Consider the following 18,315-nt stretch of genomic DNA (forward strand, 5'->3'; position numbering starts at 1 on the left):
ATTTTTCTGTGAACCCAAAACTGCTCTAAAAATAATCGAACAATAGAAACGAATGGAAATTCTGGAGTTGAAAAGTCCAATAACTGAAATTTTAAAAACTCACTAAAGGTGTTCAACAACAGATTTGAGAAGGCAAAAGAAAGGATCAGTGAACCTGAAGATAAAACAATTAAATTGTTTAGTCTGAGAAGCCAAACTTTTTTTTAAAAATGAGGACAGGGGCGCCTGGGTGGCTCAGTGGGTTAAGCCGCTGCCTTAGGCTCAGGTCATGATCCCGGGTCCTGGGTTTGAGCCCCACGTCGGGCTTACTGCTCAGCGGGGAGCCTGCTTCCTCCTCTCTCTCTGCCTGCCTCTCTGCTTACTTGTGATTTCTCTCTGTCAAATAAATAAAAAAAATCTTAAAAAAAATAAAAATAAAATAAAAAAAAATAAAAATGAGGACAAGTGAACAGACTCTGGGGGACTTGTGGAGCCTCATCAAACATGCCACCATAAGTTTATAGGAGTTTCAGAAGGAGAGAGAGAAAGGGACATAAACAATATTCGAAGAAATAATGGCTGAATATTTCTCAAATCTTAAGAGACATAAATATACACATTCAAAAATCTCAAAGAACTCTCAATAAGATAAATTCAAAGAGCCCATACTGAAACACATTGTAATAAAAATGAGGAAACACAAAGACAAAGAGAAAATTGTAAAACCTGAAACAGAGAAACAACTTGTCACATATAGGTGATCTTCAAAAAAAATTAACAGCTAATTTCTCCTCAGAAACCATGGAGGCCAGGAGTCGGCGGGGTTGATGTGTGTAAAGTCCTGAAAGGAAAAATTTGCCAAACAAGAATTATATAGCCAGCAAAACTATCCTTCAAGAATGAAGGGGAAATTAAGACATTTCCAGATAAACAGAAGCCAAGGGAGTCCATTACCCTCATTCATTATACCTGCCCAACAAGGAATGCTAAAGGGAGTCCTTTTTGCGGAAATGAAAGTACCCTAGACATAGACACAGTCATAAAAACAGATAAGGGACATTGGTAAAGGTAACTACATAGGTAATTATAAAAGCCAGTATTATTGTACTTTTTGAGTGATTTGTAACTCCTCTTTTTTTCCCTATATGATTTAATGAACCAGTGCATGAAACAATGACTATAAATCTATGTTAATGGGCATAAAATGTATAAATAGGTGGGGTGCCTGGGTGGCTCAGTTGTTAAGCATCTGCCTTCCACTCAGGTCTTGATCCCAGGGTCCTGGGATCGAGGCCTGCATCGGGCTCCCTGCTCGGCAGGAAGCCTGCTTCTCCCTCTCCAACTTCCCCTGCTTGTGTTCCATCTCTTTCCGTCAAATAAATAAATAAAATCTTTTAAAAAATGTATAAAGAGGTTATCCGTGACAATAACAATATAAATAGGAAGGAACAGAGATATAAGAAGAGAATGTGTGTGTATTATTGAAACTAAGTCTTCAAATCAAGTTGTTATGAGTTTAAGATGTTAATTGTAATCCTCAAGATAACCACTAAGAAAATAACTTTAAAAAATACAAAAGAAGAAAGAAAAGGCAAATCAAATATTACACATGAGTAACTAACTAGATACATAAAAAGATAGCAATGGAGGGATAGCGAGACAAAAAACATATAAAACATACAGAAAACAGATAAATGAGAGAAGAAAATCCTTTTTTATTAGTAAACACATCAAAATAAATGGACTAAATTTCTCTATTAATTTAGAGATAAATTTATAAATTTCTCTATTATTAGGCAGAAATTCAGGGCACCTGGGTGGCTCAGTGGGTTAAGCCTCTGCCTTCAGCTCAGGTCGTGATCCCAGGGTCCTGGGACCCAGCCCTGCATCGGGCTCTCTGCTCGGCGGGAAGCCTCCTTCCCCCCATCTCTCTCTGCCTGCCTCTCTGCCTACTTGTGATCTCTCTCTGTCAAATAAATAAATAAAATGTTAAAAACAAATAAACTTTAAAAGACAGAAATTGGCAGACTGTATTAAAAAAGAAGAGAGTCTCCATCTATATGCTGTCTACAAGAGACTTTGGATTTAAAAAAATGAAGAGATTGTACAAAACAATCTTACAAAGAGATTGTAAGTAAAAACAGTGAATAAATATATTCCATGCAAAAAATAGCCAAAAGAGAGCTGAGGTGGTATTATTGTCAGACAAAATAGGCCTTTAAGCAAAAGTTATAAGAAACAAAGATTATAAGGTTATAAGAAACAAAGAAGGACAAAATATATCAATAAAAAGTTTGACCACAATAAACATACATGCACCTAATAATGGAGCCCCAAAATATATGAAACAGAAATTAACAGAATTGAAGGGAGAAAAAGATAATTCTGCAGTAATATTTGGATATGTCAATACCCACTTTCAGTAATGGATAGCAGAACCAGGCAAAAGATTAATAAGGAAATGGAGGACTTGAATGACACTATAAACCAGCTACAAATAAACAATATAAACCAATGATGTATAATGAACATACACAGTGCATTACACTCAACAACAGCAGAATACATGTTCTTCTCAAGTGTGCATGGAATATTCTCTATGGTAGACCATATATTACATCATAGGGGCACCTGGGTGACTCAGTCCATTAAATGTCCAACTCTTGATTTTGGCTCAGTTCATGATCTCAGGTTGTGAGATCAAGCCCCAAGTTAGGCTCCACTGGGCATAGAGTCTGCTTAAGAGTATCTCTCTCCCTCTGCCCTTCTGCCTCTTCCTCCTTCACTTTCTTTTAAAATAAAAAACAAGGGGCGCCTGGGTGGCTCAGTGGGTTAAAGCTTCTGCCTTCGGCTCAGGTCATGATCTCAGGGTTCTGGGATTGAGCCCCACATCGGGCTCTCTGCTCAGTGAGAGTCTGCCTCCCCCTCTCTCTCTGCCTGCCTCTCTGCCTACTTGTGATTTCTGTCTGTCAAATAAACAAATAAAATCTTAAAAAAAAAAAAGAGTATCTCTCTCCCTCTGCCCTTCTGCCTCTTCCCCCTTCACTTTCTTTTAAAATAAAAAACAAGGGGCGCCTGGGTGGCTCAGTGGGTTAGGCCTCTGCCTTCGGCTCAGGTCATGATCTCAGGGTCCTGGGATCGAGCCCTGCATGGGCTCTCTGCTCAGCGGGGAGTCTGCTTTCCCCTCTCTCTCTGCCTGTTTGTGATTTCTCTCTATCAAATAAATAAATAAAATCTTTAAAATAAAATTAAATTAAAAATTGACCATATATTAGGCCACAGAACAAATTTTAACAGGTTCTAAAATATTGAAACCATTCAAAATGTCTTTTCTGATCAAAATGGAATGCGACTAAAAGTCAATAGCAGAAGGAAAACTGGGAAATTCACAGATATGTGGAAACTGAACAACCTACTCTTAAACAGCTGCTGTATCAAAGCAGTAATCACAAGGAGAATTAGAAAAATATGGAGATAAATGAAAATGAAAACACGACTTACCAAAAGTTATGGGATACTGAAAGTAATGCTGAAGGAGATATTTGTAGCTGCAAATGCAAACACTAAAAAAATAGAAATTCTCAGGGCACCTGGGTGGCTCAGTGGGTTAAGCCTCTGCCTTCAGCTCAGGTCGTGATCCCAGGGTCCTGGGATCCAGCCCTGCATGGGGCCCTCTGCTCAGCAGGGAGCCTGTTTCCCCCCCTCTCTCTGCCTGCCTCTCTGCTTACTTGTGATCTCTCTCTCTTTCTGTCAAATAAATAAATAAAATCTTTTAAAAAAACAGAAATTCTCAAATTGTAACCTAACTGTACACCTTGAGGAACTAGAAAAAGAAGAGTGAACTAAACCCAGAGATATTTGATGGAAAGAACTAATAAAGATTGGAGTGGAGAGAAATAAAATAGAGAACCGGAAAAACCGTATTAGAGATAATCAACAAAACCGAAAGTTTGTTCTTTGAATAGATTAACAAACTTGACAGACCTTAACCAGACTGACTAAGAAAAACAGAAGACTCGAATTACTAAAGTCAGAAATGAAAGTGGGACATGAAAAGATGCTCACCATCACCCGTCATCAGGGAAACGCAGAGCAAAACTACAATGAAGTATCACCTAACACTTGTCAGAATGGCTAAAATAAAAAATACAAGAAATAGGAACTGTTGGTGAGGATGTGGAGAAAAAGGAACTCTCTTGCAGTGTTGGTGGGAATGAAAATTGGTGCGGCCACTGTGGAAAACAATATGGAGGTTCCTCAAAAATTAAAAATAGAACTACCGGGGCGCCTGGGTGGCTCAGTGGGTTGGACCTCTGCCTTCGGCTCAGGTCATGATCTCAGAGTCCTGGGATTGAGCCCCGCATCGGGCTCTCTGCTGGGCGGGGAGCCTGCTTACCCTCCTCTCTCTGCCTGCCTCTCTGCCTACTTGTTATCTATCTCTGTCAAATAAATAAGTAAAATCTTTAAAAAAAAAAATAGAACTACCTTATGATCTAGGAATTGCACTACTAGGTATTTACCCACACACACACACACACACACACACACACACACACACACACTAATGCAAAGGGATACATGCACCCCTGTGTTTATTGCAGCATTATTTACAATAGCCAAACCATGGAAGCAGACCAAGTGTCCATGGATAGACAAATGAATATGTGGTATATATCAACAATGCAGTACAACTCAGCCATAAAAAAAGAATGAAATCTTGCCATTTGCGAAGACATGGATGGAGCTTCAGAGTATTATGCTAAGCAAAATAAGTCAGTCAAAGAAAGACAAATACCGTATGATTTCACTCATATATGGAATTTAAGAAACAAAACAAATGCGCAAAGGCAAAAAAAAGAGAGAGAGAGGCGAACCAAGAAACAGACTTAACTATGGAGAACAAACCGTTGGTTACCAGAGGCAAGGTGGGTGGGGGGATGGGTGAAACAGGTAATAGGGATTATACAGTACACTTACCATGATGAAAATAAAATAAAATGGAAAAAAAAGAGATTAAAAAAAATGAAAGTGGGGATATTACTACAGATTTTACAGATTATGAGAATACTATGAGCAATTATACATCGAACTAATTGAGTAACCTAGATAAACAGACAAATTCCTAGAAACATACAATTTACAAAGACTGACACACGAAAAAGGAATATCCGAACAGACCTATATATAACAAGTAAGAAAATCAAATCAGTAATCAGAAACCTCTCAGTGAAAAGCCCATGACCAGATGGTGTCACTGGTGAGTTCGATGAAACACTTAAAAGAAGAATTGACACTAATACTTCTCAAACTCTTCTAAAAAATTGAAGAGGAGGGAATACCTCTTAACTCATTCTATGAGGTCAGCATTACACTGCTACCAAAGCCTCAGAAAGACAACATAAGAAAAGAAAATTACAGACCAATATGTCTTATGAACACAGATGTAAAAATTTTCAACAAGATATTAGCAAATAAATTCCAACAGCTTTATTAAAAGGATTCTACACCACAAAAAAGTGGGATTTTCTCTTCTTGGAATACAACAATGGTTCATTACACAAAAACTAATCAGTGTAATATATCACATTAAAAGAATGAAAAGAAAAACTGTATGCTCATCTCAGTTGGTGCAGAAAAAGCATTTGACAAAATCCAAAACCTTTCCATGATCAAAAAAATAAAACAGTAAAGCAAAAATAGGAGAAAATTTCCTCAATATGATTATAGCCATATATGAAAAACTCACAGCTGCATCCTACTCAATTGTGGAAGACTGAAAGCTTCCCTCCTAAGAGCAGTAACAAGACAAGAATGACCACTTTCACTGCATCAATTGAACGTAGTACTGAAAATTCTAGCTAGAGCAATTAGACAAGAAAAAGAAATAAGACATCTAAATTGGAAAGAAGAAAGTAAAATTATCTCTGTTCACAGATAACATGATCTTATATGTAAAGTCCCTAAAAGTTACACACACACACACACACACACACACATACACACACACGCACACCCTTATTGGAGCTAATGGTAAGTTGTAGGATAAAATCAAAACACAAATATATATATTTGCAGCAAACAATTCTAAAAGGAAATTAAGAAAACAATTCCACTGGGGCACCTGGGTGGCTCAGTGGGTTAAGCCTCTGCCTTCGGCTCAGGTCATGATCTCAGGGTCCTGGGATCGAGCCCCATATCAGGCTCTCTGCTCAGTGGGGAGCCTGCTTTCCTCCCTCTCTCTCTGCCTGCCTCTCTGCCTACTTGTGATCTCTGTCTATCAAATAAATAAATAAAATCTTAAAAAATAAATAAATAAAAGAAAACAATTCCATTTACAAAGGCATAAAAAAAGAATAAAATGCTTAGAAATAATCTTAACCAAGGTAGCAAAAACACATTCACTGAAAAACTACTAAACATTATTGAAATTAAAGAAGACTTAAACAAGGACATCCTATGTTCATGGACTGGAAGACTTAATATTAAGATGGCAATACTACCCAAGGTGATCTACAGATTCAGTGAAATCCTTAACAAAATCCCAGTAACTTTTTAATACAAATACAAAAATTCATCCTAAGACTTCATATGGAATTGCAAGAAACCCTGAATAAACCAAAACAACTTTGAAGAATAAGAACAGTTGGAGGGGGGCACCTGGGTGGATCAGTGGGTTGAGCCTCTGCCTTCAGCTCAGGTCATGATCTCAGGGTCCTGGGATCAAGCCCCACATCAGGCTCTCTGCTCGGCAGGGAGCCTGCTTCCCCCCCTCTCTCTCTGCTTGCCTGTCTGCCTGCTTGTGATTTCTCTCTCTCTCTCTTTGTCAAATAAATAAATAAAATCTTTAAAAAAAGTAAAAATTTTTAAAAAAGAAGAGTTGAAGGACCAGCACTTCCTGATTTCAAAACTTATTGCAAAGCTAAAGTAAACGGTTAAGTAGTATAATACTGGAATGATGATGGCCACCCGGAACAGCGGAATGGTACAGAAATGGACCAGAAATAAACTCTCACACAAACAATCCATTGACTTTCAACAGGGGTCCAAAATATTTCAGTGGGGTAAGGACAATCTTCAATAAATGGTGCTGAGAAAACTGGATAGCCACATGTGAAAGAATGAAGTTGAACCCTTACCTTACAATATATACAAAAATTAACTTAAAATGCATCAAAGACCTAAACTTAAGGCTGACACTATAAAACTTTTAGAAGAAAACAGGGGGAGGTCTTCACGGATTGAATCTGGTAATGACATATTTGATACAACACCTAGATAAATTGGATTTCATAAAAATTTAAAACTTCTGTGCATATCAAGAGAGTGAAAAATGGGAGCTCACAGAATGGGGGCAAATATCTCTGATAAGGGATTAATATGCAGAATATATAAAGAACTACTGAGACTCAAGAACCAAAAATGAAACGAGTCAAGCCAAAAGGGACAAAATACTTGAATTGACATTTCTCCCAAAGAAGACATCCAAATGGCCTATAAGCATATAAAAATAGTCATCATCATCAGTCAGTAGAGAAATTCAAATCAAAACTACAATGAGATATGTTCATTCATGTTCATTAGAATGGCTATTTTCAAAAAAGGGAAAAATAACAAGTGTTGACAAGAACATGGAGGAATTGGACCCCTTATGTACTGATTGTGGGAATGCAAAAGGCTGCAACCACTATAGAAAACAATTTGGCGGTTCCTCAAAAAGTTAAATACGGGGGCACCTGGGTGGCTCAGTGGAGTAAAGCCTCTGCCTTCAGTTCAGGTCATGATCCCAGGGTCCTGGGATCGAGCTCCACATTGGGCGCCCTGCTCTCGGGGAGCCTGCTTCCTCCTCTCTCTCTCTGCCTGCCTCTCTACCTACTTGTGATCTTTGTCTGTCAAATAAATAAATAAAAATCTTAAAAAAAACAAAAAACAAAAAAAAGGAACTAACATTTGGCCCAGCAATTCCAGTCCTAGGAATACACCCCAAAGAACTCAAAACAGCGATTCAAACAGATACTTGTACACCAGCATTCACAGCAGCATTATTCACAATAGCCAAAATGTGGAAAACCCAAGTGTTTATCGTTAGATGAAAGGATAAGTAAAAAGTTCTATCTACACTGGAATATTATCCAGTTATTAAAATGAGTGAAGCACTGACACATGGAGGAACATGGAAGAACTTTCTGGATCTTATGCTCAGTGAAATAAAGCAGCCACAAAAGGACAAACATTGTATGATTCCACTTGAGTGAGGGACCCAGAACAGGCAAGTTCATAGAGGCAGAATGCAGACTAGAGATTACCAGGCACTGGGGCGGGGGAGGGAACTGGGAGGATGAAAAGTTTTGGGTAGATAGTGGTGATGGTTCCAAAACATTGTGCATGTACTTAACGCCACTGAATTGTACACTTAAAAATGACTAAAATGTTAAATTTTATTCTGTGTATTTCACCCAAAAAAAAAAAAAAAAAAAAAAAGCAAACCAGAAGGAAAAGATAGGGCACAATGCTCCAAATTTATGATAGAAATATTTTCAGTCTAGAACACCACATGTTATTAATCAAGTATGGGGTCAAATAAAGATGTTATGAGACACACAAAGTCTCAAAAACTTTTATCTTCCATCCATGCACCATTTCCTAGTGAGCTACTGGGGGATACGCTCCATCAAATGTAGGGAGTAAACAAAACAATGGGGAGTGGGAGAGAAAGAGTGGATCCATCTCAGCAAAGAGATGAAGTTAGAATTCTCAGAATGATGATGAAAGAAGTCTCTGGGGACAGCATTTATAGGCCTAGAGGGAATCCTCTCCCAGCTAAAAAAGAAAAGAGGGAAGAAGGATCTCCAATGAAAACATTGAAATAATAGACAAGTGAGTATGTTTGGCCAGCTGACAGGCTGAGCTTGTCACAGAGCTGAGGATAAATTACTGATAGGCACAGAGAAAACTGAGGCGCTATCAAGCCCAGGGAAATCCTAGAACCCGTATGGTTCAGCTGGGAACAAAATCCACAACATCATAAACGTCTGAGCAACAGTCCATGAGTAACTCAGAGACTTTGAATTATGAGTAACAAATGTTACTCATTTGTGTGAGTGGAGATAGCCATTAGACCACTGTCAATGAACAAAGGCAATACTGGGACTTACAAGAGAGGATGAATAAAAGGAAGAACAAAACTCTAGAGCATTTTACATTTGGGGGCAACTGATTAGCCTACAGCAAAGAGAGCAGTCTATCCTTGAACACCTAAAGGGATGGCTAAAGGGATCCAAAGGAATTTGTGTTGTTGATGGATTCAACAACACAATGTGCCAGGCTGGCTGAGTACACTGCTGTTGCTGCCCCATCCACCATCAGGTCAGCCCCATTGTCTGTATCAGACTTGCTCACAGTCTCCACGGGTCTAACTAAAGGCAGAGCTCTGGGAGACTGGGTGGAGGAGAGGTTGTACGTACACAGAGGGTGATGTAAGAATTAAGTTCTTGTCTTACAAAGTAGGAAGTTAACACATAGTATATAAAATTGAAAAGTCAAGAACTAGCACTGTATGCCTATGATATTCTGAGACTCTTTGAGAGTGAGCCCAGTGAAGCTATTAGGTAGCAAGGGCTGGGAACCACTGGACTACGTATCCTGGGCCTAGCACTTCCTAACTCTGTGGCCTTGGGCAGAACGTCACCTCCTGGAACCCCAGTGTCCCCATCTGTAAAATAGGGATGCTATTGTTTACTTCATATGGACGATGTGAACATTTCATGCATAGCAGCTGCTTTGCCTGGCATCGTACTGGGCTATTAGTAAAAGGTTAACCTTCTGAGCTATTGCCCTTATTAATACTGCCACTCCTTGCAATAGGGAGTACTGTGCTGGCCAAGGCCTGGACCTGAGTCAAGGGAAGAATAAAAGGGCAAACTCCTGCCTAAGGGCCTAAGACAACTCCGTATCTCTCTCTATGGTGGGGAGAGAGTCCCATCCCCATGAGAAAGGAACAGGAGGGGTGTAAAATCTCAGGTCCTCCTTCTGACTCTTTACAATTTTGTCAAAAAATCTTGAATTGAAAAGAAAGGACAAAAACAACTTCAAGACGGGAGGAATGTCTCATCCAGTCTTTAAGTAAACACAATGTGAACTGGGGGCTTTGAGCTAGGTTGTCACTGGTGGGGTGAGGTCAGGAGGGGATTTCAATGTGAAGAGATGGGGTGCGTGTCCTGGAGGAGGTCACAGCCTGACACGGGGGGCACCTGCAGGAGAACAGGCAATGACCACTTACAACCTTGCTTTTATTTACATGAAGAAGAAGGAAGAGGAGGTAGAGGGGTTGGGGTGGTGGGAGAGGTAAGAGGACAAGGTGAGGGGAGGAGACAAAGAAGGAAATGAGAAGGTGGCTTTTCATTTCAGTTAATTGTAACCGATTTCCTACCAGGCTCTTCTGGGTAACATTAGCCTATAGCAAAGAGAGCAGTCTATCCTTGAACACCTAAAGGGATGGCTAAAGGGATCCAAAGGAATTTGTGTTGTTGATGGATTCAACAACACAATGTGCCACTATGGCTGAACATAGGTCAGAGACTGACCTCGGCCAGCCCCCACCCAAACTACCTTTCAGAGATTCTCAGGGTGGTGAGCCCACTGTCCCCACACAGGATTTAAGTCAGAACTAAATTAGGTCTTGGGAATCCTAGTCAAGTCACTTTCTCGGTTTTGGTTTATAAGAAGGGGATGACCATTTCTACCTATTATAATTTTTGCCTCCGGTTAGCTCATTTTGAAAATTGATTTGCCACAGTTCAGTGGCTGAACAAGTGTGAGAGAACCAAAGTGCGTGTGGTGGGGAAACCACAACTCTGGGTCACCACTAAATCACCTTGGGAAAGGGCACACAACCTCGGCTTTCCTTATCTGCAAAATGGAGGGTATAGGCTTTCCTCTGCAGAGAAAGTTCTCGCAAGGACGTGTATGTGACATTCATGTAACTGGCCTGAGACACGGCTGCCAAATGGTGGTTACTTGTCTGATACAAGTGGTATAAAATATAATGGATTAATTATAGTCACAATTATAATCATTTTATAGTAATATAAAACCATAGAATCTCTTATAATGATAGAATATTTTTATTAATAATGATATATCCTCGAATTAGCCCTCCAGGCCTGGGAACTTCTCCCACAGCCTCAACTTGTAGCTTAAGCATCAAAATTTTCTAAAAACACTTGCCCCCATAACTGTCTTATCCTCTTGCCTCTCCTCTCCTCTGAGCTGTCTCACATGTGTCTTCCTGGATGACTTTGTGGTCTGAGCATGTCTACCTGGTCATATTTCTTGTTTTGTAACTTACATCTGAAGGTGTAGCCATTCTGCCTCCTTTCACTGTCTCATTCATCTCTGAGTCTGTGCTTCCCATAATACCAGGACATAGTAGGTCCTTGATAAATGCTCATAAATGACCTTGCACATTGCTGTCCTCAGTAAAGACTTGTGGAATGAAAAGCAGTCTCCATTTTTGCACTGTGTTATAGGCAGCTGGGCTGGGACAATATTCAAGTTTTACTCTGCCCCCTCTCCTGCCTGCATTTCCTCCATTCAAGTAGGACTCAGGGCAGAGGTGTCCTGGAGTGGAGAGAGGGGAAAGCAAAAATCTTGGCTTTTGCTTTTAAAACTTAGGGGAGAGGATTCCTGGAAGAGACAAGTAAGTGGACCAGAAACCAGCACAGGAAATAATTTCATACACACACACACACACACACACATATATACACATATATATACATGTGTATGTATATATATGTAAATAACTTCACATATACATATATGTGTGTGTATATATATGTATATATATATAAAACAAAAACAAAACCACCAGCCCAAAGATTTAAGTGTGAAAAAGAATAAAATTACAAAAAGTTCTAGAGAAAAAAATGCCCTGATATTTCTTTGTAATCTTGAAGTATGAAAGGCCTTTCTAACTATGACCCCATATCCAAAATCCGTTAAAGAAAAGACTGATAAAATAGACTTCACAGAACAAGCAAACAAAAAAACCCCAAGCATGGCCAAAAATGCCTTCAGAAAAGTCTAAAGGCAAATAGAAAGTGGGAACAAAACATTGCAGTTCATATCGGTAAACAGAAGGGGAAAAGTCAGTTACCCAATAGAAAACTGAGCAAACACAGTGGACAGTTCACAGACAGGGAAAAACATCATAAAGATGTCTGGTTCATTCCAAAGACAACTGTGCTGATACTATCTTCCCTTAATAGACTTAAAAATCCAGAAGCTTAATAATACCTTCTAATGGCAAAGTCATGAGGAAACTGGCACTCCAGTTCAGTATGGAAAGTGGGGGGGTGGGGGATAGGGATAACCCTCGTGGAGGGCAATTCGGCAACATTTGTCAAAATTACTGATGCATTTACCAGTGATACAGTGATTAAACTCTGGGATTTATCCCAGAGTGGGAAATAATAAATTTACTGCAGCAATATTTGTAATAGCAAGAGATTGGTAAAAACCCAAATGCCCATCAATAGAGGACTGAATGAGTAAATTATAGTATGCTTATATACAGGACTATATGCATCTCTAAAAAAAAGAATTAGGAAGCTCTTTATATATTGCTATGAAAAGAACTCTAAGATATATTATGTGGAAAACAAAAATAAATAGTGTACATAACAGCATAGTACTTAGGGCTGGACCTTTCTTCCTTCCTTCCTTCCTTCCTTTTGCAAAAAGGGGGAAAGTTCAAATCTGTAAGTGTTGGCATATATACAAAGAAACATTATAAAGAAATACAAGAAAAAAATGGTGTTTTAAATAAAAATCTTAGGAATAAATTTAACAAAAGAGTGCCAAACTTGTGTACATTGAAAACTACAAAACGTTTTTGACAGAAATCTTAAAAAAACTAAATAAATGGAGAGACATCCCACGTTCATGGATTGAAAGACTTAATATTGTTAAGATGGCAATATTCCCCAAATTATTCTACAGAGTCAATGCAATCCTAATAAAAAATCACAGCTGGTTTTTCTGCAGAATTTGACAAGCTGATCCTTAAATCCTATAGAAATGCAAGAGACCCAGAAGAGCCAAAGCAATCTCAAAAAAGAAGAACAGTTGGAAGACTCACAGTTTTCAATTTCAAAACTTACTACAAAGCAATAGTAAATAAGACAGCGTGGTACTGGCATAAAGATAACCATAGACCAATGGAATAGAATTGAGAGTCCATAAATAAAGCCTAACGTTTATAGTTAATTGATGTTCAACAAGGGTTCCAAGACAACTCAATGGGAAAAAGGATAGTCTTCAACAAAGATTGCTGAGACAATAGGATAGACATGTGTAAAACAAGAAATTTGGACTCCTAGGGCACCTGGGTGGCTCAGTGGGTTAAAACTTCTGCCTTCAGCTCAGGTCATGATCCCAGGGTCCTGGGATCAAGCCCTGCATCGGGTTCTCTGCTTGGTGAGGAGCCTGCTTCCTTCTCTCCTTCTGCCTGCCTCTTTGCCTACTTGTGATCTTTCTGTCAAATGAATAAATAAATCCTTAAAAAAAAAAAAGGAAATTTGGACTCCTACCTCCCACCATACACAAAAATTAACTCCCAGTGATCATAGATCTAAATGTAAGAGCTAAAATGATAAATTTAGAAGAAAACAAGTGAATCTTCATGTTTGGGGTTAGGCAATGACACCAAATGCATGAATGGCTACAAAGAAGATTGAGAGATTGGACTTTATCAAAATTAAACACGTTTGTGTTTCACAGAATACTATCAAGAAAATAAAAGGACAATCCACAGAGTGGGAGGAAATATTTGCAAACCATATATATGTTGGAGGATCCAGAATATATAAAGAATGCTTATGGGGCGCCTGGGTGGCTCAGTGGGTTAAGCCGCTGCCTTCGGCTCAGGTCATGATCCCAGGTCCTGGGTTCAAGCCCCACATCGGGCTTTCTGCTCAACAGGGAGCCTGCTTCCTCCTCTCTCTCTGCCTGCCTCTCTGCCTACTTGTGATTTCTCTCTGTCAAATAAATAAATAAAATCTTTAAAAAAAAAAAAAAGAATGCTTATAAGTGAATAGTGAAAAACAACCCAATTTAAAAATAGGTTAAGGAGTTAGACATTTTTCCAAAAAGATAATGTGAATGGCTACTAAGCTCATGAAAAGATGGTCAACATCACATGTCAATAGGGAAATGCAAATCAAAACCACACTGACATACGTACTAAAATGACCATAATGAACAAAGGGATAATGACACGTGTTCCTGAGGATGTGGAGAAACTAGAACCCTCATACAGGAAGCAAGAGTATCAAATGGTACAGCTACCGTGGAAAACAGTTTGATAGTTCCTCAAAGTGTTAAGCAGAGAATTGCTATAAGACCCAGCAATTCTGCTCCAAGACAAATGAAAACATGTCCAAACAAATACTTGAACACGAATGTTCATGGCAGCATTATTCATAATAGCCAAAAAGCAGAAACAACCCAAATGCCCATCAATTGATGAATGGATAAAATGTGGTATGTCCATTAAATGGAATATTATTGGAATATTATTATTCCAATTATATGGAATATTATTATTCCATAAAAAGGAAAAAAGTGCTGACATATACTACAAAATGAATGAAGCTTAAAAACATCATGCTAGGAGGAAGAAGGCAGTTTGCAAAACATCACATTGGATTTTTTTAAAAGATTTTATTTATTTATTTGACAGAGAGACAAAGAGAGATTGAGAGAGCACAAGCAGGGGGAGCAGCAGGCAGAGGGAGAATGAGAAGCAGGCTCCCTGCTAAGCAAGGAGCCTGATGTGGGGCTTGATCCCAGGATCCTGGAATCATGACGCAAGCCAAAGGCAGGCGCTTAACCCACTGAGATACCCAGGTGCCCCAAATTGGATTTTTTTTTTAAAGATTTTTATTTACTTGACAGAGAGAGACTCAGCCAGAGAGAGAACACAGGCAGGGGGAGCGGGAGAGGAGGGAGCAGGGAGCCTGTTGTGGGGCTTGATCCCAGGACCCCGGGATCATGACCTGAGGTGAAGGCAGACACCCAACGACTGAGCCACCCAGGTGCCCCAATTGGATAAAACCACATTCGATTTTTTTTTTTTAAAGATTTTATTTATTTATTTGAGAGAGAGACAGTGAGAGAGAGCATGAGCTAGGAGAAGGTCAGAGAGAGAAGCAGACTCCCCGTGGAGCTGGGAGCCCGATGCGGGACTTGATCCCGGGACTCCAGGATCATGACCTGAGCTGAAGGCAGTCGTCCAACCAACTGAGCCACCCAGGCGTCCCCCACATTCGATTTTTATAAAATTGTCCAAAACAGGAGCTTAGGTGTGTCTGGGTGGCTCAGTCAGTTGAGTGGCTGACTCTTGATTTTGGCTCAGGTTTCGAGCTCAGGATCTGACTCTGTGCTTAGCAGGGAGTCTGCTTGAGATTCTCTCCCTCTTTCTCTGCCCCACTCCCCAAATAAATAAAGAAATCTTTTTAAGAAAAATACAGGCAAATCTGGGGCACCTGGGTGGCTTAGTGGGTTAAGCCTCTGTCTTCGGCTCAGGTCATGATCCCAGGTTTCCGGGATTGAGCCCCGCATCGGGCTCTCTGCTCAGCAGGGAGCCTGCTTCCTCCTCTCTCTCTACCTGCCTCTCTGCCTACTTGTGATCTCTGTCTGTCAAATAAATAAATAAAATCTTAAAAAAATAAAAAAGAAAAACACAGGCAAATCTGTAGAGACAGAAAACAGGTTAGTGATAACCTAAGGCCTGGGGTGGGGAGGAATGGAGAGTGTGGGGTGATGAAGATGTTCTAAAATTAGATCATAGTGCTGATTGCATCAGTCTGCAAACACACTCAGTATCATTGCCTCGCACACTTTAATGGGGTAAACTGTGTGATGTGTAAAGGATATGGCATTTAAGGCTATTTCTTTCCAGGGAGGCAGGAACTAGGCAGCTGAAGGATGGAGAGAGAAGGAAGACTTCATATTGTCTACCTTTTTATACTTTCTGCGCTTCCAATGTGTGACCACTATCTACTCAAAACACAAATTGAAAATACAAAAGGACCAAACAAAATTAGAGAGAACTCTGACCCTTCCCTCATTTGGGGAGAGGAGAAGGAGGGTGCTGCTGCTCGCCCCAGCACACTGTGAAGTTCTGGGTGGGGGGCCTCTGGGTTAGATTGGACAGGGCTGCCCTAGAGAGCTTTCGAGACATACTCGTGGTCTGGGTGCCACCAAGCTGTGGGACCTGATGGGGACCCAATGGTGCCATGCCTGCTCCCCACTCCTCCACCATGACCTGGATCTACAGAAAATCCCAGAACCATCATCCAGCCCCCAAAAGAGCCAGGAAAAGCCCAAGATTGACATCAGCCAGGCAGAATAGAACCTTGAGAAACTAGAGGGAAGAAGGGAGAACCCCTTGCACGCCTGGTTTTGAGGACCAGGCTCACACCCCGGCCTGCTGCACCCTGAGACCCAAGAGCAGACAAGGGGGGATGATGGTTGGATCCCTCTGCCTGGGATTCCTCGTGTGCTTGGCTTAAGAGGTTCTGTACCAAGAAAGACGTCTGTGGTCACATTAGTTCGGAAAATGCCAGATTAAAGAAACCCAAAGCTTTTTTAACTGCAGCCCTTCTCCGAGCCTTTGCTTGGGACTCCTCAAGAGGGGCTCTGGCAGGTTCAAAGCCCTTTCGAGGTTTTGAGGGACATCTGGTGGGTCAGAGGCTCTTCTTCATAGTAAAGCTGAGGAAACAGAGCCAGGGGAGGTGAAAGTCTCATCCAAGCTCACACAGGGAGTCTGTGAACACCAGGGAGCTAGAACCCTGAACTTCAGGCCGGGGCGGATTCTGGGGCACATGGCAGCCGCGCTCAATGCCCCGTATGGTTCTGACCAATTCCTGGCCTGTGGTCCTGGGGGCCCGGGCAGTTTCAGCCTGAGTCAAGGTGGCCTCTGGCCCTTGCCTGCTCTGAAGTTCTTAGAAATTTTATACATTTGAGCCCTTAGCTGGGGACGTGTCTGGGGACAAGGTCAGTAGGTTTAAAAAGGAATCAGAGAAAAGATGTGTTCCCTGCCTGATATGAGCAGGACAGAGCAGGAGGCAGCAGTGCTTGAACCCAGGCCAGGCCACCCAGGGCCCTGAAGAGCCCCTCAAACCCACCCTTGGGGTCCCCTCTGCGCAGCACAGACTTGGATCCTCCACTCCAGAAAACTATGCTTCCTGGTTCGGGCCTTCAAACGGGCCTTTAAAACCCTGATAAAAATTCTACAGGGTAAGCTATCCAGCTTCTTCAATAATAAATAGGAAGGGGGAAAGGGGAGACCAGAAGGGAACTATTCTAGATTAAAATGTGTAATCATGGGCACCTGGGTGGCTCAGTGGTTTAAAACCTCTGCTCGGGTCATGACCCCAGGGTCCTGGGATCAAGCTCCGCATGGGGCTCTCTGCTCAGCGGGGAGCCTGCTTCCCTTCCTCTCTCTCTGCCTGCCTCTCTGCCTACTTGTGATCTCTGTCAAATAAATAAATAAAATCTTTAAAAATAAAATAAAATAAAATGTGTAATCAAAGCCATAATGGGGGTGTGGTCAGATCCTGATTTGAACAAATCAACTGGAAAAGACATTGATGAGACAGTTGAAAATTCTCAACACTGACCAGCTATTTGGTAATACTAGGGGGGCGACATTCTATTTCTTTTTTTTTTTTAAGATTTTATTTATTTATTTGACAAAGAGAGGAAGAGAAGGATCACAAGTAGGCAGAGTGGCAGCCAGAGTGGGGAGGGAGAAGCAGGCTCCCTGCTGACGTGAGCTTGATCTGAGAACCCTGGGATCATGACCTGAGCCGAAGGCAGACACTTAACCGACTGAGCCACCCAGGTGAACCTGGGGCCTGGGGGGGCTTCTTTTTCAAACTGGTCAGAGTTTGATGGTTAATTTTTTGATTTTTGTTTTTTAAAAGGCTTTTAGAGTTCAATGCTGAGGAATCCACAAATCAAACAATACAGTGTTTGCTATTAGCTTTCAAATGATCCAGAGGGGCTGCTGGGGGAACACGGGAGGCATGGAAAGTGGGGGGCCATATGTCGATAATCGTCAAAGCTGGAGGATGTATGCAGAAGCTGCATTAAACTCTCCTCCTCACTTTGGCTTCAAAATAAAATACTTTTTAAACCTCCTGGCCAACCTGGCTGAGGTGCCCTGGCAGCTCGGGGTCGGGGGCGTCTGGGATGGAATTTCTGCTTATGTGCTGATCTTCCAAGCTCCAGGCTCCTCTCCTGGGGTGCAAGGTGCAGACCCCCAAGGCC

The 18,315-nt window shown here is 41.0% G+C and overlaps 1 protein-coding gene across 2 annotated transcripts in view; it reads right to left on the bottom strand.

Moving 5' to 3' along the window:
- Positions 1-18,315, bottom strand: part of TNFRSF13B (TNF receptor superfamily member 13B) — a 37,006-nt gene that overhangs the window by 18,423 nt on the left and 268 nt on the right. The window lies entirely within an intron of this gene.

This window comes from Lutra lutra, chromosome 16 (genome assembly GCF_902655055.1).
Source record: "Lutra lutra chromosome 16, mLutLut1.2, whole genome shotgun sequence".
Lineage (NCBI taxonomy): Eukaryota > Metazoa > Chordata > Mammalia > Carnivora > Mustelidae > Lutra > Lutra lutra.